The sequence below is a fragment of the Moschus berezovskii genome, chromosome 8 (assembly GCF_049115385.1).
Source record: "Moschus berezovskii isolate FMDL1 chromosome 8, NW_MosBer_1.0, whole genome shotgun sequence".
In the NCBI taxonomy this organism is placed as follows: Eukaryota; Metazoa; Chordata; class Mammalia; order Artiodactyla; family Moschidae; genus Moschus; species Moschus berezovskii.
The window spans coordinates 80,537,764-80,563,092 of NC_142467.1; positions in this window are offsets into that span (position 1 = coordinate 80,537,764).

Consider the following 25,329-nt stretch of genomic DNA (forward strand, 5'->3'; position numbering starts at 1 on the left):
ACAGTACTTTCTAGGCTTCTGTGCCATCTATCTGCCATAAGGTTAAACACTGAGGTGTGGATTATGAAAGTAAAAGTCACTTAGTCTTGTCCAACTCTTTGCTGCCACATGGACCGTAGCCCGCCAGGCTCCTATGTCCATGGAATTCTCCCAGCAAGAACCCAGGTCTCTTGCATTGCAGTCAAATTCTTTACCATCTGAGCCACCAAGGAACCCCAAGGTGTGGATTATAGAAATGAGCAGATAAGAAGATACTTTGGGCTATAACCTACTTCCCTAAGGATAACAAGGGTAAGGATTAGGATCCCAAAGGTAGCTCAGCATTTATTTTGAAATTACTTCCCAAGGTGCACAAGATATATGCCTCAGCCCAGGCAGTGCTAGTGGTAAAGAACCCACCAGCCAATGCAGGAGACATGAGAGATGCAGGTGTGATCCCTGGGTTGGGAAAAACCCCTGGAGAAGGGAGTGGCAACCCACTCCAGTATCCTTGCCTGGATAATTCCATGGATAGAGGAGCCTGGTGGGCTATGTTCAATAGGGTTGCAAAGAGTTGGACATAACCGAAGAGACTTAGCATCTACATATGCATTATCAGAGGGAGGTGAACAGATTTTCCCCTACATCCTGGATACAATGTGAAGATTATCTAAATTTTCTCCTTTTATTTGCTTAGGGAGAACACACAAAATTATTGAATGAATGGGCAAACCACTACCCATTGAGGATTGAGTTCAGGGCAAAGAGGATGCAGTGTGCAAGGACTTCCTGACTGGAAGTACATTGGTGGCCATGAACTTTGACAATGAGTCCTGGTAAAATATTCCCAAGAGCTAGATGAGGCTACTGCTGCTAAGTCACTTCAGTCGTGTCCGACTCTGTGTGACCCCATAGACGGAAGCACACCAGGCTCCCCCATCCCTGGGATTCTCCAGGCAAGAACACTGGAGTGGGTTGCCATTTCCTTCTCCAATGTGTGAAAGTGAAGTCGCTCAGTTGTTTCTGACCCTTAGCGAACCCACGGACTGCAGCCTACCAGGCTCCTCCATCCATGGGATTTTCCAGGCAAGAGTACTGGAGTGGCTTGCCATTGCCTTCTCCGAGATGAGACTAGCCACCACTTAATGGAAACCAATTAACATTGGCCACTCAACTCAGAGTCAGCCAGGACAAAATGTCACAGCAGATGTCCTTTAAGTGAGGAAAAGACAGAAGAGGATAATGAGAGGATATCTGAAAGCAAGTTTTTCCTCAAAGGAAATGAGCCATGTAAAGATAATCATCATAAAGATGATCATGTAAAGGTGACCAGAGAGAAACACTGAGGTACCATTAATTGGTCAATGCAAAATCATTTCTGTTATTGTTTGTTCAAATCTCCCAGACATTGGCAACTTAGAAGAAAGAATAAAGCAGTAAAAATTAATAGCTAGCATGTCTTCATTCATTTCAGACATTGCTTTAGTAAGTGTATGACTTATTACCTAATTAAAGGGCTAAACTCAAGTAATAATCACAACTTGAAGGGAGCCCGGATGGGTGACAGGTTTCTCTCTGCTTTTAAACACAGTTGCTGCCCACTCAGATACTGCAGAGCGGGGGCAATGCCACATCTTTTTCATCATAAAAGTTCCATTACAGAAGCAGGTAGAGGGTAGAATAGTTTAATGATCAATTAAGACAGTTTTATACCATTAAGGAAAGTTTCACAATCTCATCTACACAGATATTTAGTTCTCAAATTTGGAAATCATTCATTCATTCAATAAATCATGTTAAACCTCTGAAATGTGCATGATTTTATTGGAAAAGAAAATCCTTTCATTTCCTTCAATTAAAAAGTGGCTGGATCCTCCAGGGAGTTAAAAAATTCTACAGGGCAGAAAACTTCCAATGCAAGAGAGCAGGAAGCCAGGAAAAATTTAATTGATCTCCTCACTTCAGGAAAGAGTAACTTGACATGTTATTACTTCAATAATCCAAGAAATATACAGTTGTCAGCTGTCACATCTGTTAATTCAAATTCCCTACATCTTGAGAGCAACACTGACTATATTGAGAAAAGGGTACCATGATTTCCAATATTCTGTATCTCCCATTATAGCAACTCTAAAAAAGGTGTCTTATTTAAGACCTGAGAACTCCTTTAAAAACATATACTTGTATTTCCTTTATACCTTTACAATGAAAGCAAATAGTTTTAGTAGCTATGCACAACCCTTCCCAGAAATAATAATACTTAATAAACAAAAAAATCCTTCTCTAAAGAATCTTATCTCTGGAAAAGAGCAAAAACTAGTTGGAAAACTCTAGAGGAAATAAAGGTAGAGTAAATCTTTGCATATTGAGATTTTCCTTTGTTTACAATCACAAACTCAAAAACCATCTATCCTACAAGGAAGATGCATCCTTTTTAAAGATATTTTGTTTTATTTATACTAAAAAAGTTTCAAAATTACCTATCAAAGATAGATTAAGCATCCCTAAATTTGAGACTCTATAGAGGCCAAAACATTGTATTTATATTAGTCACATATATACATAGTATTTGTATTAGTCAGTATTCTCCAAAGAAATAAAACCAATTGTCTGTGTATGTGTGTGTATATGAACTCCAAAATTTGTAACCAGCTGGTGAGAAACAAAGGTGGCCCCAAGAACCCCTGAACATGTGTGTGAACTGAGGCCAATCTCATGGAGAAATGTGCCCTTAACGTTGGCTTTGGCAACTGTAGGGTTCAGATCTCAGTGAGGATGCCCCTCTGGTTTTGAATACAAAACTAACTTCTGATTAATACTTTTCCTAGACATTCAGTAGTAAATATTTCACTTATGGGTTAAAACCCAAAATTTATGTCTCAAACACTATTTAAATATACATAATCAGCTGTGTATCTGGCTGGACATTTATTCCATGCATGCTAAGTTGCTTCAGTCATGTCCAACTCTGTGCAACCCTAAGGTCAGCAGCCCACCAGGCTCCTCTGTCCACTGGATTCTCTAGGCAAGAATACTGGAGTGGGTTGCCATTTCTTTCTCCACATTTATTCCATAACATATACTTAATGTACATTTTGTCACTGATGATAGATACTTGACAATTTGATTGCTCTTCCAATATAATAAATGAAATATACATTAGTTGTCAAAAAGAAACAGTTTTTTTTTTACTACTGATACAAAAAAAAAAATCAAAGGAGTCATAAAAGAAAATTCAGAGGGCTCACTGAGAGTCACATACAACATATTTGGCATAGACACTCATAAGAAAATAAAAAGTAAATAACTCACTTCAACAAGTTAAACACAGCTCCATGTGAAAATCTATAAGCCAGTATTTTCATTCCTCCTATTGCAATATTGTAAACTTTGTCCAAAGCTGAAGATTAGTGTAATGTGTCACATTTTGAGATCAAGATACTAGCTGTTTACACTGTGCAGAATTATATTTTTTCCATCGTCAAAACTTTAAAGAGTTTTTTGGCTGCTTGCTTATGCAGTTTTCACAGTTCAACCCATAATCACGTGTTTCAGCTGGCAAAGTTTGCAATTTAGTTTTCAGCAACTGCCAGATGATATGCAATTGCCTTCTTGGCAAGACTGGCTCAAAACTCTGTGAATGTTTTGAATAATATTTAATAGTGTCTATTCATAGCATTGAAAAAATAAATGGTAACATGTTAATACTCATATTAATTCATGCTATTTTTTAAAAATAACAAACCAAAAAATATTTAAGAAAACTAAGGAGCATTTTTTTGTACTTCCAAATGATAGACCAACATTTTAAAAAATCCTATACTTTAAAATTTAATTCCAAGAAGAAAAAATTTAAACATATTCTCTTCAAAAGGTCTCATCTTTTCTTCTCTACAGTATTCTTAAATACACAATTTTTTTTTACATATTAAAGCATTAAAGTTAGTGTTAGTATATGCTTAGTCATGTCCAACTCTTTGTGACCCCATGGACTGTAGCCCACCAGGCTCCTGTGTCCATGCGATTTCCTACGCAAGTATACTGGAGTTGGTTGTCATTTCCTTCTCCAGGGCATCTTCACAACCCAGGGATCAAACCTGTGTCTGTTCCTCTGTAGGTGGTCTCCTCTGTTGCAAGTGGATTCTTTACTGCTGAGCCACCAGGGAAGCCATATTAATGCATAATTATCTTACATTATAATCATTTTCCTAAGTCCAATTTCATTTTTCTTTTGTCTTTAAAAAGTTGTTTTGAAATTGAAGGGCCAGAGTCTGGAATGGCAGAGTAAGAAAACTAGTGAATACATCTCTAACAAAAGTAATGTCAAAAGGTGAGCCATGATTTAAGGTGTAGGAAAGAGACTCAACACTTGATAGGAAGAATTGCAAAGTTACATTACAAAGAAGTATTTTGTCAACAAACACTGCTGGGAAACTAGATGTCTACATGCAAAAGAATGAATTTGGACTCTTTCCTTACATCAAATATCAAAAACGCTGGATCATAGTCTTAAACAAAGAATAAAACAATAAAACTTCTAGGAGAAAGGAGGAAAATCTTCACAACATTGTGAAACATAGTTGCTTAGATACAACACCAAAAGAACAGCATCAAAAGAAAAAACGCATAAATAGGACTTCATCAAAATTAAGATCATTTCTGCTTCAAAGTACATCAACAAGAAAGTAAAATGACAACCCACAGAAAATTCATGAAAATTAAAAATTGATAAATGATTTTAATAGAAAATTTCCCAAAGAAGATGTACAAATGGCCAATAAGAACAAGAAGATACTCAACATCATTAGTGATGATGTAATATCATTCAACATTCACCAGGATCTCTAAAATTGAAATGAAAATAACAAGTGTTGGTGAAGAATGGAATATTGGAACTCTAACACTTTGCTGGTGCAGATGCAAAATGGCCCAGCCACTTTTAAAATAATATATTTTTTTCCTCACATTTGAAGCATAGAGTTACCAGTGAAAGTCATTCAGTCATGTCCGACTCTTTGCAACTGCATGGGCTATACAGTCAATGGAATTCTCCAGGCCAGAATACTGGAGTGGGTAGCCTTTCCCTTCTCTAGGGGATCTTCCTAACCCAGGTATCGAACCCAGGTATCCTGCATTGCAGGAGGATTCTTTACCAGCTGAGCCACAAGGGTAGCTCAACAATACTGGAGTAGGTAGCCTATCCCTTCTCCAACAGATCTTCCTGACCCAGGAATCAAACCGGGGTCTCCTGCATTGCAGGCAGATTCTTTACCATGATGACCCAACAATTTCACTCCTAGGCATATATTCAAAAGAACTACAAACATATGTCCACACAAACTTGTACATGATTATAGATAGAAAAATTATTCATAAAAAAGTGGAAACAGGCAAAATGTCTATCAACTGACGAATAGATAAAATACAGCTTATTTATAAAATGGAATATTCTTCAACAATAGAGGAATGAAGCTACATGAGTGAACTTTGAGAACATTTATGCTAAGTGAAAGAAGTCAGTCACAGAAGACTGTGTATTATGTGATTACCTTTATATGAAAGTGTAGAATGGGCAAATATTTAGAGGCAGTGCCAAAGAATGTTTAAACTACTGCACAACTGCACTCATCTCACATGCTAGCAAAGTAATGCTCAAAATTCTCCAAGCTAGGGTTCAACAGTACGTGAACCGAGAACTTTCAATGTTCAAGTTGGATTTAGAAAAGGCAGAGGAACCAGAGATCAAATTGCCAACAACTATTGGATCATAGAAAAAGCAAGAGAATTCCAGAAAAACATCTAATTCTGCTTCATTGACTACACTAAAGCCTTTGACTGCGTGGATAACAATAAACTGTGGAAAATTCTTAAGAGAGATGGAAGTACCAGACCACCTTATCTGCCTCCTGAGAAATCTGTATGCAGGTCAAGAAACAATAGTTAGAACCAGACATGGAACAACGGACTGGTTACAAATAGGAAAAGGAGTATGTCAAGGGTATATATTATCAGCGTGATTATTTAACTTAGGGTACATCATGCAAAATGCCAATCTAGATGAAGCACAAGCTAGAATCAAGATTGCCAGGAGAAATATCAATAGCCTTAGATATGCAGATGACACCACCCTTATGGCAGAAAGTGAAGAAGAACTAAAAAGCCTCTTAATGAAAGTAAAAGAGGAGAGTGAAAAAGTTGACTTTAAGCTCAACATTCAGAAAGCTAAGATTATGGCATCCGGTCCCATCACCTCATGCAAATAGATGGGGAAACAATGGAAACAGTGACAGACTTTATTTTCTGTACTTCAAAATCACTGCAGATAGTTACTGCTGCCATGAAATTAAGAGATGCTTTCTCCTTGGAAGAAAAGCTATGACCTAGACAGCATATTAGAAAGCAGAGACAATACTTTCCCGACAAAAGTCCACCTATTCAAAGTTATGGTTTTTCCAGTAGCCATGTATGGATGTGAGAGTTGGACCATGAAGAAAGCTGAGTGCCGAAGAATTGGTGCTTTTGAACTGTGATGTTGGAGAAGACTCTTGAGAGTCCCTTGGACTGCAGGAAAATCAAACCAGTCAATCCTAAATGAAATCGGTTCTGAATATTCATTGGAAGGACTGATACTGAAGCTCCAATACTTTGGCCACCCGATGGGAAGTACTGACTCATTGGAAAAGAACCTGATGCTGGAAAGGATTGAAGGCAGGAGGAGAAGGCGACAACAGAGGATGAGTTGGATGGCATCACTGACTCAATAGACTTGAGTTTGCGCAAGCTCTGGAAGTTGGTCATGGATAGGAAATTCTGGCATGCTGCAGTCCATGGGGTCACAGAATCGGACACGACTGAGTGACTGAACTGAACTGATAGAGGCAGAAAACAGTATTTTTCTGTGGCTAAGGTAAGAAGGGCAGTGACAGCAGAGAAGAACTAGGGAATAACTGGTAAAAGGAATGGGATTTTCATAGTCAGGGTGATGAAAATGCTCTAAAATTAGGTTTTAATTATGGTGGTTCATTCTGTGAATATATTGAACAAAACTGAACTGTATACTGTACATTAGGGAATTACATAGTATGTGAAGCATATCTGAACTTTTAAAAAATGAATGGCCATAAAGGTAGTAACTATTTTAGTCTATATTCCCCTGCATCAAATTTTACCTAAGCCATCTCAAAAACAGAATTTCTGCTTTCAAACAAACAACAATAGCAACAACCACAAAAAGCCTCTGATATCTTATTAATAGAAATTGTTTTGTCTTCATGTCACAGACACTCAAAGTCTGTACAATCACATTTTCCTAAATATCTAGATCCTTATATTTCAATCTATTTCACAAGTAACTGGTACAATAATCTAAAACTTTTTTCATCAGGTTTTTTCCCACTATTTCAGTTCAGTTCAGTTCAGTCGCTCAGTCGTGTCCGACTCTCCGCGACCCCATGAATCACAGCACGCCAGGCCTCCCTGTCCACCACCAACTCCCGGAGTACACTCAAACTCATGTCCACAGAGTCGGTGATGCCATCCAGCCATCTCATTCTCCGTCGTCCCCTTCTCCTCCCGCCCCCAACCTTTCCCAGCATCAGAGTCTTTTCCAGTGAGTCAACTCGTCGCATGAGGTGGCCAAAGTATTGCAGTTTCAGCTTTAGCATCAGTCCCTCCAATGAACATCCAGGATTGATCTCCTCTAGAATGGACTGGTTGGATCTCCTTGCAGTATAAGGGACTCTCAAGAGTCTTCTCCAACACCACAGTTCAAAAGCATCGATTCTTCGGCGATCAGCCTTCTTCACAGTCCAACTCTCACAACCATACATGACCACGGGAAAAACCATTGCCTTGACTAGACGGACCTTGGTTGGCAAAGTAATGTCTCTGCTTTTTAATATACTATCAAGGTTGGTCATAACTTTCCTTCCAAGGAGCAAGCGTCTTTTAATTTCATGGCTGCAATCAGCATCTGCAGTGATTTTGGAGCCCAAAAAAACAAAGTCTGACACTGTTTCCACTGTTTTTCCATCCTTAGGACATCACTATTTGGCTTCCCTTGTGGCTCAGATGGTAAAGAACCTGCCTGCAATGCAGGAGACCCGGGTTTGATCTCTTGGATGGGAAGAGTGCCTAGAGGAAAGCATGGCAACTCACTCTAGCATTCTTGCTTGGAGAATTCCCATGGACAGAGGAGCCTGGCAGGCTATGGTCCATGGGGTCATTAAGAGTCAGACATGACTGAGTGACTAAGCACACGGCAGAGGACATCACTATTAGTCTGTATTGCCAAGCCTTTCACATCTAAACTCTCTCCTCAAGGAATTCAGTTACATGGATTTTCTTTATGTCAGTTTCCTTGACAAAAATTGACTTTGACTTCCTTAACAAAACATCTTATTATCTACAGGATAATATTTTCTGCTATGACAGAAATATTTTGTTATAAAGTCTGTGATTACAAATAACTTGGAAATGACTCCAAAAGGCTTAACTGACAAGATTTAGCATGATCTTACATTATCAGAAATCTGAAACGGGGCAATAACAAAAAATTATTAATACAGTGACTTAATACTTTCTTTAAAGACCCAAGTACCTGCAATTTTTCCAGTCTGTGTCCCTCAGAATGTTCTTCTCAGCTTAGCCTCCCTCACAGCCCTAGGAAGGTGATAAAATTTTATATGCCACACACTGACATGTCACTGATAAGTTGCAAAAAAGGAACTATTTAAAAGTCTCTTTGTAAAATGTCATAAAACTCAAGGAAACCTTTTCTAGAGCCTTCTGGTATGCCCCCTACCCTCACTAATTATCTGAAACCGTATCATATGCCTGCTCATTCCAACTACAATTCACTCCCTAGAGCCAGAGAGGGGCTGGCCCCTCTGTAGAACATGGAGCTAGCATTAGGAATGCATAGAATTCAGTTAGTTCAAGGAAGGGATAAAATGGCTGCTGATTATAATGGGGAAGAATTATTATCTGCTTTATGCAATCAATCCACTTTTATTTACACTCCACCCATTAATTAAAATGTGCCATGTCATAATTTCTTCTAATCTTACATCCATTAATTTCTCCAAGTTCTGTATATTTACCTCATGTAAAAAAAAAAAAATCTTGATTAACTACCTATAGCTACCCACTCCCATGTAGTATTTATTTAACCCTTCATGAGAAAAATAGATTCTATGGTAGTCTTAAATCTTAAAATAAAAAGCCTATTTTTGGAATTATGGTAGTAGGTAATTTATCTAGTTCCAATATTTTGCAGGTAAGAAACCAAAGTCAAGAAAAGGAAAAACTCTGTGAAAAAAGAGAAGAATTTAAAAGAAAAGAAGGGAAGGAAATAGAAAAAAAGAAGGGGATAAAGTAAGAGAATTAGCAGGTGAAGGAAATGAACAAACCAGAAGAAAAGAAAGATTGAGGGAGGAAGGGAGACAGAGGAAACATACAAAGAAGGAAATAAGGAAAAAATAATGAGAAAAAGAGGAGAATACAAAGGGGAATGAAAAGGTAAAGGCAGACACATAAGACTGTCAGATGAAATGTGGCATTTATTCACAATTTGCTTAGAGAACCCATGGAACACAACAACACGATAACCAATGCAGGGAGTAAAACCACACAAACCTTAACAGACATCTACTTGGTAGAAATGACACTGTTGCTCACGATTCTGACTTCTGGGATCATCTGAGAAGAAAAGAACTGTAAATGATGACTGTGATTTTTTGAAATATTCTCAGCCACCATGAAAACTAGAGTCAAAAACTGAGTGCCAAGAAGGGTTCCGCTAAGTTAAGTGCTAAGTTGGTTTCTGTTGTGTCTGACTCTTTGTGAACCTATGGACCATAGCCCACCAGGTTCCTCTCTCCATGGGATTCTCCAGGTATTGCCAAGACTGCCATGGGATTTCCAAGGCAGTCCAGGGATTGCCTTGCCCTCCTCCAGGTGATCTTTCTGACTCAGGGATCGAACCCCTGTCTTCAACATATCCTGCATTGGCAGGCAGGTTCTCTACCACTAGTGCCATCTGGGAAGACTGATCTAAATATACATACAGTATATTTATTGTGTGCAATTCCCAACACAGGAAACTTCCTCCATGATCCAAATTGGAGCCCATATTTTCAGAATTTTTAAAAGGATCAATATCTTAACTGTCATTAACCAGGTAGTTTTTAAATTATTACTTATTGGAACTTTATCAAAGTTATTTTCATGGCTTTTTAATTCTACCAATTGCTGAAAGGGTAATACTAAAATAATACATATTTAGTGAGTAAACAAAATAGTTAAAGCTTTGGCATTAAACTATTCAGACGTAATTTTTGATCCTAATTTTATAGTGCACATAGAGTTATAAGATTGTGAGAACAAATTACAAAACAAGTAAAGGTAGTAAATATGGCCCCAAAGTTATAAAAAGCTTCAGCACAGCTATATCTCATCATTGCTCACACAGGAAAAAAGAATAAGAATCACAAAAGGAAGCTTCTGCTCTTTTAATTCCTACATGAAAATTAGCATACCAAATAAGTATGTGTGTGGGCATTTGTCTTTTCAATTTGAAAATTAAGACATATTTCTTGCAACAATAATCACAACTATAAATTTAAACTACATTCAGAATCTTTCCAGTCCAATTACATATACCAAATATTTTTCCTTTGTGTGTACAAATATATGTATTCATATACAAAGTTATTTATTATAAAATGTGTACATATTTTTAATCTTACTGATATACTGTGGAAAACCCATTTATATCTATATATATGTAGGGGCTTCCCTGGTGACTCAGTGGTAAAGAATCCACCAGCCAGTACAGGAGATGTGGGTTCATTTGCTGGGTTGGAAAGATCCACTGGAGAAGGAAATGGCAACCCACTCCAGTATTCTTGCCTGGGAAATTCCATGGACAGAGGAGGCTGGCAGACTACAGTCCATGGGGTCACAAAAGAACTGGACACAACTTAGTCACTAAACAACAATAAGAAACAACCTGAAGAGTTCTGCTTCCTTGTAGGATTCATAAAAGAATGTTGTTCTACACTAATACCATGGAAAAGTCAAATAATCTAAAAAAATCATAACTATTTTTAGTTTGCATAAGAAAGTTGAGGTCATCAGATAATTAGGTATTTTGAATTTTAAATGGTAACAATCTCCTCTAAGGAAAGACAAAATTCATGAACTCTTTTGCCCACAGACAAGTTCTGGAAGAGGTGTCATCCATAAAGACATGTTAAAAAAAATTACAAATGAGATTTGAATGCATTTTTATGGACCATGTGTAGCTCACTATGAAGCAGTTCAGATTCTCTGAGATCCCTAATAAAAAACATGATTTTGCTTTTCCTTACTCTCCAGCCAGTTTGCTAGGATCTCAAGTGGTTCTAACAAAAAAGGTTATGGTTACAACAGGAAAACTGAAGTGGCCACATATGTTCAGAGTTGAGGGGATGCTGCTCAGTGACAGGAATGAAAGGTGTCTACCATTGAAGAAATGGCAAACAATCCTCAACCAGCCTGATCCCAGGCAAAACTGGGATCCCAGTCCTTGTCGCTGGGTAGAGGTAAAAGAAATTTCACACAGAGGGAATGACAGAAGATCCACTTGTTCTCATGATCCTAAACTGATCCAAAGCAAAAGACTAACTGCTGTCACTTGATGGGAGAGAACAGGCATCATGCTCTATCTAAGACCTTCAACTGTTACATGGATATGACAAATAGGGGAGGGACAGAAATGCTGAAAAACATAACCTTTAAGATTCTAGAACACAGGTCAGGACAGAGGCTGAAATTTAGAGAAAACCTGACCCCACCATAAGCCTTGCAAGAAATACCAATCAAGAGCAGACTGCAACTAGAGTAAGGGTAGAGTTACAGAAAGGATGTGGTGCTGTAAAACAGTCACACTGGTTTTTCAGAAATCTAAAGGCAAATAAAAAGCATCAAGAAAAGACAAGCCACAAAATGAGACAAAATACTTGTTAAGCACGTATTGGTTAAAAGGACTGAATCCAAAGTATACTATGAAATTTTAAAACTCAATAAGAAAAAAACGAACACAATTGAAAAATGGACAAAACTGCTGAATATATACAAAGATACACAGATGGCAAATAAGCATATGAAGAGATGCTCAACACCATGTGGCATGTGGGAATTGCAAATTAAAACAGTGAGATTTCACACTTATTCAGTTCAGTCACCCAGTCATGTCCAACTCTTTGCGACCCCATGAATCACAGCACGCCAGGCCTCCCTGTCCATCACCAACTCCTGGAGTTCACTCAGACTCATGTCCATCGAGTCACTGATGCCATCCAGCCATCTCATTCTCTGTTGTCCCCTTCTCCTCCCGCCCCCAATCCCTCCCAGCATCAGAGTCTTTCCCAGTGAGTCAACTCTTCGCATGAGGTGGCCAAAGTACTGGTGCTTCAGCTTTAGCATCAGTCCTTCCAATGAACACCCAGGATTGATCTCCTTTAGAATGGACTGGTTGGATCTCCTTGCAGTCCAAGGGACTCTCAAGAGTCTTCTCCAACACCACAGTTCAAAAGCATCAATTCTTCAGCGCTCAGTTTTCTTCGCAGTCCAACTCTCACATCCATACATGACCACTGGAAAAGCCATAGCCTTGACTAGACGGACACTTATTAGAATGGCTCAAATCCAAAAAATGATCAACACTGAATCCTGGTGAGTATTCAGAGCAAGAGGGATTCTCATTGATTATTTGTGGAGATGCAAAACAGTACAACTATTTTGGAAGAGTTTGTTAACCTCATACAAGGTTAAAAATAGTTTTATCATATAATCCAACAACAGTACTCCCTTTTTGCAGCTGATTTGTCAAATTATATCCATACTAAAATCTGAGTGCCAATATTTAGAGGATCTTTGTTCATAGCTGCCAAAAATTGAAAACAGGTGAGTTGTCCTTCAATAAGTGAACAGATAAGCAAACTGTGGTGCATCCATACGATGGAATATTCAGTTCAGTTCAGTTCAGTTCAGTCGCTCAGTCGTGTCCGACTCTCCGCGACCCCATGAATCACAGCACGCCAGGCCTCCCTGTCCATCACCAACTCCCGGAGTACACTCAAACTCATGTCCACAGAGTCGGTGATGCCATCCAGCCATCTCACTCTCTGTCGTCCCCTTCTCCTCCCGCCCCCAATCCCACCCAGTATCAGAGTCTTTTCCAGTGAGTCAACTCGTCGCATGAGGTGGCCAAAGTATTGCAGTTGCAGCTTTAGCATCAGTCCCTCCAATGAACATCCAGGATTGATCTCCTTTGGAATGGACTGGTTGGATCTCCTTGCAGTATAATGGACTCTCAAGAGTCTTCTCCATCACCACATTTCAAAAGCATCGATTCTTCGGCGATCAGCCTTCTTCACAGTCCAACTCTCACATCCATACATGACCACGGGAAAAACCATTGCCTTGACTAGACGGACCTTGGTTGGCAAAGTAATGTCTCTGCTTTTTAATATACTATCAAGATTGGTCATAACTTTCCTTCCAAGGAGCAAGCGTCTTTTAATTTCATGGCTGCAATCAGCATCCGCAGTGATTTTGGAGCCCCAAAAAAACAAAGTCTGACACTGTTTCCACTGTTTTTCCATCTATTTCCCATGAAGTGATGGGACCAGATGCCATGATCTTTGTTTTCTGAATGTTGAGCTTCAAGCCAACCTTTTCACTCTCCTCTTTCACTTTCATCAAGAGGCTTTTGAGTTCCTCTTCACTTTCTGTCATAAGGGTAGTGTCATCTGCATATCTGAGGTTATTGATATTTCTCCCAGCAATCTTGATTCCAGCTTGTGCTTCTTCCAGCCCAGCGTTCCTCATGATGTACTCTGCATATAAGTTAAATAAGCAAGGTGACAATATACAACCTTGACGTACACCTTTTCCTATTTGGAATCAGTCTGTTGTTCCATGTCCAGTTCTAACGGTTGCTTCCTGACCTGCATACAGGTTTCTCAAGAGGCAGGTCAGGTGGTCTGGGATTCCCATCTCTTTCAGAATGTTCCACAGTTTATTGTGATCCACACAGTCAAAGGCTTTGGCATAGTCAATGAAGCAGAAATAGATGTTTTTCTGAAACTCTCTTGCTTTCTCCATGATCCAGCGGATGTTGGCAATTTGATCTCTGGTGCCTCTGCCTTTTCTAAAACCTGCTTGAACATCTGGGAGTTCACGGTTTACATATTGCTGAAGCCTGGCTTGGAGAATTTTGAGCATGACTTTACTAGCGTGTGAGATGAGGGCAATTGTGCGGTAGTTTGAGCATCCTTTTCATTGCCTTTTTTTGGGATTGGAATGAAGACTGACCTCTTCCAGTCCTGTGGCCACTGCTGAGTTTTCCAAATCTGCTGGCATATTGAGTGCAGCACTTTCACAGCATCATCTTTCAAGACTTGAAATAGCTCAACTGGAATTCCATCACCTCCACTAGCTTTGTTAGTAGTGATGCTTTCTAAGGCCCACTTGACTTCACATTCCAAGATGTCTGACTCTAGGTCAGTGATCACGTTATCGTGACTATCTTGGTCGTGAAGATCTTTTTTGTACAGTTCTTCTGTGTATTCTTGCCGCCTCTTCTTAATATCTTCTGCTTCAGTTAGGTCCATACCATTTCTGTCCTTTATCGAGCCCATCTTTGCATGAAGTGTTCCCTTGGAATCTCTAATTTTCTTGAAGAGGTCTCTTGTTTTTCCTATTCTGTTGATGATGTAATATTATTCAGTAATAAAAAGAAATGAGTTGTCAACCATAAAAGACAGGGGTTAAGTTTAAATGCATGCTGCTGAATGAAAGAAGAAATTTTGAAAAGGCTACTGCTGGGAAGGATTGGGGGCGGGAGGGGAAGGGGAAGACAGAGAATGAGATGGCTGGATGGCATCACCGACTCGATGGACATGAGTTTGAGTGAACTCCGGGATTTGGTGATGGACAGGGAGGCCTGGCGTGCTGTGATTCATGGGGTCACAAAGAGTCGGTCACGACTGAGCAACTGAACTGAACTGAAATGAGCACAGTATAGGGCTCAAATTATATTGCATTCTGGAAAAGGCAAAATACAGAGGAAAATTTCAAAACTTTGTGGTTGCTGGGGTTTGAAAGAATTGAGAACTTGAATGTTTTCAATGTACTGAATACATGAAGCATGAAGGAACTTTCAGGTAGGAGACACTATTCTGACTGACACTCTAAAAGTGGATATATGACATAAATTTATCAAGACCCACCAAACTTCAAAGTACTCTTACTTTAAACAAAGTAAAAAAAAAAAAAAAAATCATTTACAATTCATGGGACGCTGAGAAAGAATGTAGACTGTGGAAAAGTTTAAGGCAAATTCACTGAAGGAGATGATGAGAGAAGATATAATGGTAAGTAACTTTGGAAATGAATAGAGTCTATAAATTTCACCATAGGAAACTTCACATAAGCAATATATTTTGACTGATAATGTTCTCTCACAAGGGAGTAGAGATTAACAATTCAAAAACTATTATATACGGATATTAGAAATGAACAATTAAGTAAATGAATGCCAGATGGTATAAGTCAGATTTCTCATTGCTGTCATGTTAATTTACAAATAAGGCAAAGTAAGAGGATAGTGATCTCTGTGGTGATGAATTAAAGTTGGAGACATCAATATGAGCTCATGTTTAACATAGATACAGATAACTTTTTCCCTTATTGAATAACTTTTTTCTTTTGTTCTCTATCCAGGATAAGAAGGACCAATAATTTGATTTGTCAGCATGTTCAAACACAATAAATGATAATAAAGTATCAAACATTATAAATACACACCCGGGTTCACACAAATATAAATGTATTTATAAACATGTAAACATGGACTGTATTTTCCTGAAATATTAACAGCTATAGTTCTTACTTTGTGTTATGAACACAGGCACTTATCCCTTCTTCAATCATATAAGGCTAATGAAATATGTGTAGCTATGTATTTATAGTAGGTGAGTAAACACACGCATTACTTTATTCTGTTGGATAAGAGAACTTAAAAACAATGACACCCAGTAATAATAAATTCACCCAATACTGTGTTCTAACTCTATTCCCCAATAAAAAGAACAAAGATTCTGGGGGAAAATGTCTAATTTTAGGACTTAGCAGGCAATATAACATGAGGTGGGAACATTTTGCAGTAACAGAAGTTAAGAAAGTATTTAAAACACATACACACACACACACACACAAACCACTGTGTATACATCAAAGAGACACAGGAGTTTAATGAAAGAGCTTGCAATAACCTAAGCCAAACATCTGAAGAAAAAAAAGAACAGCTTTCGCTTATAAACAAACTATAAAATAAATACCAATGAGTCTATACTGATGCAAACAAATTCCATACTCTTTTAACTGTGGATTGTATATATTACTTCCTTAAAAAGAATACAGAATGGAAAGGGAAATATAGCAGAAAAACCTTGGCAAAGACTGAATCACTCCAGTGCTTAAGATGAGTATCAACATTCATTTATCATGTTAAGGTGTGCTGCAGTCCATGGGGTCACTAAGAGTCAGACACTGCTTAGCAAATGAACAACAACAGAAACCACTAAGACATGATAAAAGTGGTATTTTATGTCTATGATCTCTGCCCCAAAATACGTATCCCAAGTCTAGTCATGAGAAAAACAGATAATTATGACAAAGTGACATTTACAAAATAGCTGATGAGTACTTCTTAAAACTGTCAAGAACATGAAAAATAAAAGGAGTCTGAGAACTCTTACAGCCAAAAAGAGTCTATAGAGACATGATAATTAAAGGTAAATTGGCCATGGTTGGAAACCTAGAACAGAAAAAAAAAGACAAGATAAAAATTATAAAAAAGGAAAAAATAAACTATAGATGAGAAATAATAGACAATAAATAGCAAGATCATAAGTTTATGCCCAACCATGTAAAAATGACACTTAAAAATATTTGTGAAAAAATAAAAATACATGTAATAAGTAGGTTAATAAGATTTGCCCCCCTAAAAATAATAATAGTTTTAAAGTAAAGTGATCTTAAAAGACACATCATGCAAAAATATTTCCATACACAAATAACTGAGCCTCATAAGGTCAAAACATAAAAAAGTAACAGAGAACTAAACAAGTCCACTGTCATCCTTGGACTCTTCAATACTGACAACTGATAGAGCAAGTTGACTTAATAAAAAGGTAAGGATATATAAGAATCAAAGAACACTATCAAACAAGTTGATCTAGCTGACATTTAAAAAACATTGCACCCAATGAGAGCAGAATACACTTTCACATTCACAAGAAATATTTATCAAAATAGACCATATTTGGGACCATGCAAATACTCTTCATAAATGTATCCCAACATCAATAAAAAATACATCAGTAGCAGAATGATATCTGGAAAATTCTAAAATACTTAGAAAACTAAACAACACACTAACTCACTCATGGATCAAAGAAGGGCTCCCAATGATGCTAGAAAATGTTTTGAAGAGAATAAAGTGAAAATATAGCAATCAAAATTAATGAGATGCAGCTAAAGCAGTGCTTAGAGGAATGTTTATCGCATTAAACAAATATGTGAAAAAAATAAAGGTCTCAAATTAATGTCCCTAACTTCTACCAGAAGAAGCAGAATATGGAAGTAAAAGAAATAAATCCCAAATAAGCAGAAAGAATAATGATGATAAGAGCAGACTTGGTGAAATTTAAAACAGAAATCATAGGAAAGAAAAACGAATGAAACCAAAAGCTAGTTCTTTAAAAATAACAGACATATCATTAACCTTTAACTGATCGAGAAATAAAGACACAAAGTGCCAATATAAAGAATTAAAAGGGGAATGACATTAATGTTATAGCATCCAATTGTGAATTCAAAAGAGAGAGGACCTTGGTCAGGCTGCAAAGCCAAGGGAGGTGGTGAGCCCGCCCAACGTCTGACTCTCCATGATCTGGAAAGAGGGTACTGGGCATGGTGGATAGATAATTTGTGGAGGTCCAGCCGGCCTGCCAGAGGAATCCGGCACACCATCTAAGTGAAACAGAGATGAGTTTTGAGTAGAGAAGATGGAGAAATTTTCTAAGTTGGCCTCCCTCCTAAAGCAACACAGCAAGGCACTGGGCTTTAGGCAACATCAAAGATTCAGTTCAGTTCAGTCGCTCAGTCGTGTCTGACTCTTTGAGACCCCATGAACCACAGCACACCAGGCCTCCCTGTCCATCACCAACTCCCGGAGTTCACTCAAACTCATGTCCATTGAGTCGGTGATGCCATCCAGCCATCTCATTCTCTGTCGTCCCCGTCTCCTCCTACCCCAATCCCTCCTAGCATCAGACTCATTTCCAGTGAGTCAACACGTCGCATGAGGTGGCCTAAGTATTGGAGTTTCAGCTTTAGCCTCAGTCCTTCCAATGAACACCCAGGATTGATCTCCTTTAGAATGGACTGGTTGGATCTCCTTGCAGTCCAAGGGACTCTCAAGAGTCTTCTCCAGCACCACAGTTCAAAAGCATCAATTCTTCTGCGATCAGCTTTCTTTACAGTCCAACTCTTACATCCATACATGACCACGGAAAAAACCATAGCCTTGACTAGACGGACCTTTGTTGGCAAAGTAATGTCTCTGCTTTTTAATATGCTATCTAGACTGGTCATAACTTTCCTTCCAAGGAGTAAGTGTCTTTTAATTTCATGGCTGCAATCAGTATCTGCAGTGATTTTGGAGCCCAAAAAAATAAAGTCTGACACTGTTTCCCCTGTTTCCCCATCTATTTCCCATGAAGTGATGGGACCAGATGCCATGATCTTCGTTTTCTGAATGTTGAGCTTCAAGTCATCCTTTTCACTTTCCTCTTTCACTTCCATCAAGAGACCTTTGAGTTCCTCTTCACTTTCTGCCATAAGGGTGGTGTCATCTGCATATCTGAGGTTATTGATATTTCTCCCGGCAATCTTGATAACATCAAAGATTACCTCTTCTGTAAAGTTGGTGGGAAGCAAAAGTGGCGAGTGACCATCCATCTGCCTTAGTTCAGGCTGCAGCTAGAGATACACATTTTTTCAAGCAACACCCAGATTTCTGAGATCTCTGTGACTGGGGGGAAAAAGAAGAAAAGGAGGGAGGGAGACATAAAGGGCATTGAAGGAATGCATTCCTGTTGTGTGCTTTGGGATTTCGGTAGTCAATCCACCCACAAACGTCTTAGAATGCCCCACTACAGGACCTCCCTACTAGGCTGTCAACCTCCAAAGTCGCAGGTATGGAGACAACATTTCCTGCCACTCTACTGCTAGTTCCCAAAATATCAGAGTAAATACAGGAGATCCAGCTCCAGAAGGAGAAACCACAAACTTGAGATATAGTGCCACCTTCTAAAATATAAAAGTAAGGTTACTAATTGTCAGCTTGCTGAATTGTAAGAAACAAAGAAAACATAAATTCATAGCTAAAGTGCCTTCTATTCAAATGTAAAAGCACATGTGTATACAAAACACTGTGAAAAGATAAATCAGGCGTCATTGAAATACCCCCTCCCCCCCCTTGAGAATGTTAACCCAAAGAAAGGCCCACACCCAGGCATTCCTGGAACTTGAGCAACCGAAAAGCGCCTTGCGGAAAGAAAAACAGCCCCACCCCGGAGGCTCATATTTCGCAAGGAAAGTCCCTGAGCTGCATTCCCCTGACCTTTAAACGAGCCAATCATGTACCTACCCATGTGATATGTTAATTACGTGGTTTTTGGCTTTAAAACCTGTCTGTAACTGTTGCTAGGGGTCCTCTGCTCACTTCAGGTGCGGAGGGCCCGTTTGCGCAAACGCTCAATAAAAATCCTCTTGCTGATTGCATCTGTCAGCGTGGTGCTTGGGTCCCAGGGTCGTCCACCCAGACGTTGGTCTGGGCTAAGGCCGGCCCAACACATAAAAAGAAAATGATATTTCTCTAGCAACCAAACTCAAACACATAGAAAATTGTATTCTAACTGGTAAAGAATTCAAATAGTTGTTAAGAGAAATTTAATAAGCTAAAAGAAAATTCAGGAGGCAATTCAATAAACTCAGGAATAAAATTAATAAACAGAAGGAGTATCTTACCAAAGAGATTGAAATTTAAAAAGAACCAAATTCTGGAGCTGAAGAATTCAATGAATGAGATGAAGAAAGCAATAGAGAACATAAGTAACAGCTCAGACTAGATGAAAGAAAGATTAAATGACTTGGGAGAGAGGCTTATATAAATAATTTCAGTTAAAAGAAGAGAACTTAGATAGAAACCCAACAAGAGCTATCCGATTCAATCAGAAAGGCAAATGTTGAAAAACAACAACAGTTAAAGAAAACTCTAACAGAAGGAGAGGAGAGAGAAAAAGGAATAAAGACTTTATTTAGAGAAATAATAGTTGGGAATTTCCCAAATTTGGAGAAGAAATTAAATATACAAGCCACAAAGTTAATAGAACACACTATTATCACAGTGATAAAAGATCTTTTACAAAATATATAATAATAATATTGTCAAAAAAAATAATGATTATAAAAGAATCAGGAGGGAACAAGATGGCAGAGGAATAGGATGGCGAGACCAATTTCTCCCCCACAAATTCAACAAAAGAACATTTGAACGCTCAGTAAATTCCACAAAACAACTTCTGAATGCCTGCAGAGGACATCACACACCCAGAAAGGCAGCTCATTGTCTTTGAAAGGAGGTAGGAAATAGTATAAAAGATAAAAAGAGAGACAAAAGAGGTAGGGACAGAGCTGCGTCCCGGGAAGGGAGGCATAAAAAAGAGAGAAATTTCCCAACACCAGGAAACACTCTCACAGGCAAGTCTGTGGTGAGCCTTGGAACCTCAGATGGCAACATAACCAGGAGAAAAAGAAATAAATAATTAAAACTCACAGCTTACGCGCCCAATGGTAACTCCCAGCGGAGAAGCAGAACAGATGCCCACATCCGCCATTAGCAAGCAGGGGCTGGGCAGGGAGGACTGAACTGCTTGGAGTGAGGACTGGGCCTGAATGCCAGGAAGGCAGTCTGGGAGAGCTGACTGGAGATAGCAAAGCAGACTGTGGGATAGCTACCCCGTGAAAAGGCGAAAAGCCCTAATCTAAGACACCGCCAGCCCCACTCACAGAAAAAAGGACTGAGCAAAGCTAGCTGGCTGCGGACGGCCCATCCCCCACCGAGACAGGCAGGCAAGGGCAGACAGAGCGAGAAGCGGGCAATCGCAGTCCCAGAGAGGCATCCGATACCAAACTGAAGTCAGGCTTCTTTGCTAACCAAGACTTTTTGGGTTTCTGGCTGGTCAACATCCGCCTGAGAAGGTGCGCCGGTTGTACACCCATAAAACCGAGCGGGAGGGACCAGGGAGGTGATAAGTCACAGCGACCGCACTTGCCAAACACCTGGTCACCTGAGCTGCTCGGACCAGGGAAGGGCACAAAAAGCAGGCCCAACCAAGTCTGCGCTTTTGTGGAGTACCCAAGTACCTGAAACTGAGTGGCTTAGACCTGGGATGTGCATGCAACCCAGCGCCGGTCTCAGACAGTTCCTGGCAGAGCAACCTAGAGCCTGTGCAGTGTAGACTGGGACAGCACACACGCTGTAAGTGGGGACAAACCCAGTGTGGCCGAGACACTGTGAGCACTCCCCACAGATGCCAGAGATATTTGTCTGCAGTGTTCCTGCCTTCCCAGAACAAGACTGAACAAGTGAGCCTTAAAAAGTGACCACCATTACCCCTAGTGTCAGGGAGGAAATTAGACACTGAAGAGACCAGCAAACAGAAGCTAAAACAGAGGAAACCACCTTGGAAGTGACAGATGGAGAAGTCTAGAGGCTACTGCAAGAATAAGACTGAAAACCAGAGGCAAGAGACTTAAGTCCGAATCCTGAGAACACCAGAGAACTCCTGACTAAAGGGAACATTAATCGATAGGAGCTCATCAAACGCCTCCATACCCACACTGAAACCAAGCACCACCCAAGGGGCAACAAGTTCCAGAGCAAGACATACCACACAAATTCTCCAGCAACACAGGAAAATAGCTCTGAGCTTCAATTTACAGGCTGCCCAAAGTCACTCCAAACCCACTGACATCTCATAACACATTACTGGACATGTCATTGCACTCCAGAGAGAAGAAATCCAGCTCCACCCGCCAGAACACCAACACAAACTTCCCTAACCAGGGAACCTTGACAAGCCACCCATCCAAATCACCCATAGCAAGGAAACTCCACAATAAAGAGAACTCCACAAACTGCCAGAGACGGAAAGGCCATCCCAAACACAGCAATATAAGCAAGATGAAGAGGCAGAGAAATACCCAGAAAATAAAAGAACAGGATAAATGCTTACCAACCCAAAGAGGAAGAGATAGGGAACCTACCTGATAAAGAATTCCAAATAATGATAGTGAAATTGATCCAAAATCTTGAAAACAAATTGGAGTTACAGATAAATAATCTGGAGATGAGGATTCAGAAGATGCAAGAAAGGTTTAATAAGGATCTAGAAGAAATAAAAAAGAGTGAATATACAATGAATAATGCAATAGATGAGATCAGAAACACGCTGGAGGGAACCAACAGTAGAATGACGGAAGCAGAAGATAGAATAAGTGAGTTAGAAGATAGAATGGTAGAAATAAATGAAGCAGAGAGGAAAAAAGAAAAACAAAAGAAATGAAAAATCTCAGAGACCTCTGGGACAATGTCAAATGTGCCAACATCCGAATCATAGGAGTCCCAGAAGAAGAAGACAAGAAGACCATGAGAAAATACTTGAGATAATAGTTGAAAATGTCCCTAAAATTGGAAAGGAAATAATCACGCAAGTCCAAGAATCCCAGAGAGTCCCCAACAGGATAAACCCAAGGCGAAATACCCCAAGACACATATTAATCAAATTAACAAAGATCAAACACAAAGAACAAATATTAAAAGCAGCAAGGGAAAAGCAACAAATAACACACAAGGGGATCGCCATAAGGATAAGAGCTGATCTTTCAATAGAAACTCTTCAGGCCAGGAGAGAATGGCAGGACATACTTAAAGTGATGAAAGAAAATAACCTACAGCCCTGATTACTGTACCCAGCAAGGATCTCATTCAAATATGAGGGAGAAATCAAAAGTTTTACAGACAAGCAAAAGCTGAGAGAATTCAACATCACCAAACCAGCTCTCCAACAAATGCTAAAGGACCTTCTCTAGATAGGAAACACAGAAAGGGTGTATAAATTCGAACCTAAAACAATAAAGTAAATGGCAACAGGATCATACTTATCAATAATTACCTTAAATGTAAATGGGTTGAATGCCCCAACCAAAAGACAAAGACTGGCTGAATGGATACAAATACAAGACCCCCATATATGTTGTCTACAAGAGACCCATCTCAAAACGAGGGACACATACAGACTGAAAGTGAAGGGCTGGAAAAAGATATTCCATGCAAATAGAGACCAAAAGAAAGCAGGAATAGCAATACTCATATCAGATAAAATAGACTTTAAGATAAAGGCTGTGAAAAGAGACAAAGAAGGACACTACATAGTGATCAAAAGATCAATCCAAGAAGAAGATATAACAATTATAAATATTTATGCACCCAACATAGGAGCACCACAATATGTAAGACAATTACTAACAAGTATGAAAGGGGAAATTAACAATAACACAATAATAGTGGGAGACTTTAATACCCCACTCACAACTATGGATAGATCAACTAAACAGAAAATCAACAAGGAAGCACAAACGTTAAATGATACAATAGACCATTTAGACCTAATATATATTTCTAGGACATTTCACCCCAAAACAATGAATTTCACCTTCTTCTGAAGCTCACAGGGAACCTTCTCCAAGATAGATCACATCCTGGGCCATAAATCTTGCCTTGGTAAATTCAAAAAAATGAAATCATTCCAAGCATCTTTTCTGACCACAATGCAGTAAGACTAGATCTCAATTACAAGAGAAAAACTATTAAAAATTTCAACGTATGGAGGCTGAACCACATGCTGCTGAATAATGAGCAAATCATAGGAGAAATCAAAAAAGAAATCAAAATAGGCATAGAAATGAATGAAAATGAAAACACAACAACCCAAAACATGTGGGACACTGTAAAAGTAGTGCTAAGGGGAAGGTTCATAGCAATACAGTCATACCTCAAGAAACAAGAAAAAAGCCAATAAATAACCTAACTCTACACCTAAAGAAACAAGAAAAGGAAGAAATGAAGAACCCCAGGGTTAGTAGAAGGAAAGATATTTTAAAAATTAGGGCAGAAATAAATGCAAAAGAAACAATAGAGACCATAGCAAAAATCAACAAAGCCAAAAGCTGGTTCTTTGAGAAGGTAAATAAAATTGACAAACCACTAGCCAGACTCATCAAGAAACAAAGGGAGAAAAACAAAATCAATAAAATTAGAAATGAAAAGGGAGATCACAACAGACAACACAGAAATACAAAGGATCATAAGAGACTACGATAAGCAATTATATAACAATAAATAGGACAACATGGAAGAAATGAACAAATTCTTAGAAAAGTACAACTTTCCAAAACTGAACCAGGAAGAAATAGAAAATCTTAAAAGACCCATCACAAGCATGGAAATTGAAACTGTAATCAGAAATCTTCCAGCAAACAAAAGCCCAGGTCCAGATGGCTTCACAACTGAATTCTACCAAAAATTTAGAGAAGAGCTAACACCTATCCTACTCAAACTCTTCCAGAAAATTGCAGAGGAGAGTAAACTTCCAAACTCATTCTATGAGGCCATCATCACCCTAATACCAAAACGTGATGAAGACACCACAAAAAAAGAGAACTACAGGCCAATATTACTGACGAACTTAGATGCAAAAATCCTTAACAAAATTATAGCAATCAGAATCCAACAACACATTAAGAAGATCATACAAAATGACCGAGTGGGCTTTAATCCCAGGAATGCAAGGATTCTTCAATATCTGCAAATCAATCAAAGTAATACACCACATTAACAAACTGAAAAATAAAAATCATATGATTATCTCAATAAATGCAGAGAAAGCCTTCGACAAAATTCAACATCCATTATGATAAAAACCCTCCAGAATAGAAGGGACATATCTCAACATAATAAAAGCTATATATAACAAATCTACTTGGGCTCCAAAATCACTGCAGATGCTGATTGCAGCCATGAAATTAAAAGACGCTTGCTCCTTGGAAGGAAAGTTATGACCAACCTTGATAGTATATTAAAAAGCAGAGACATTACTTTGCCAACCAAGG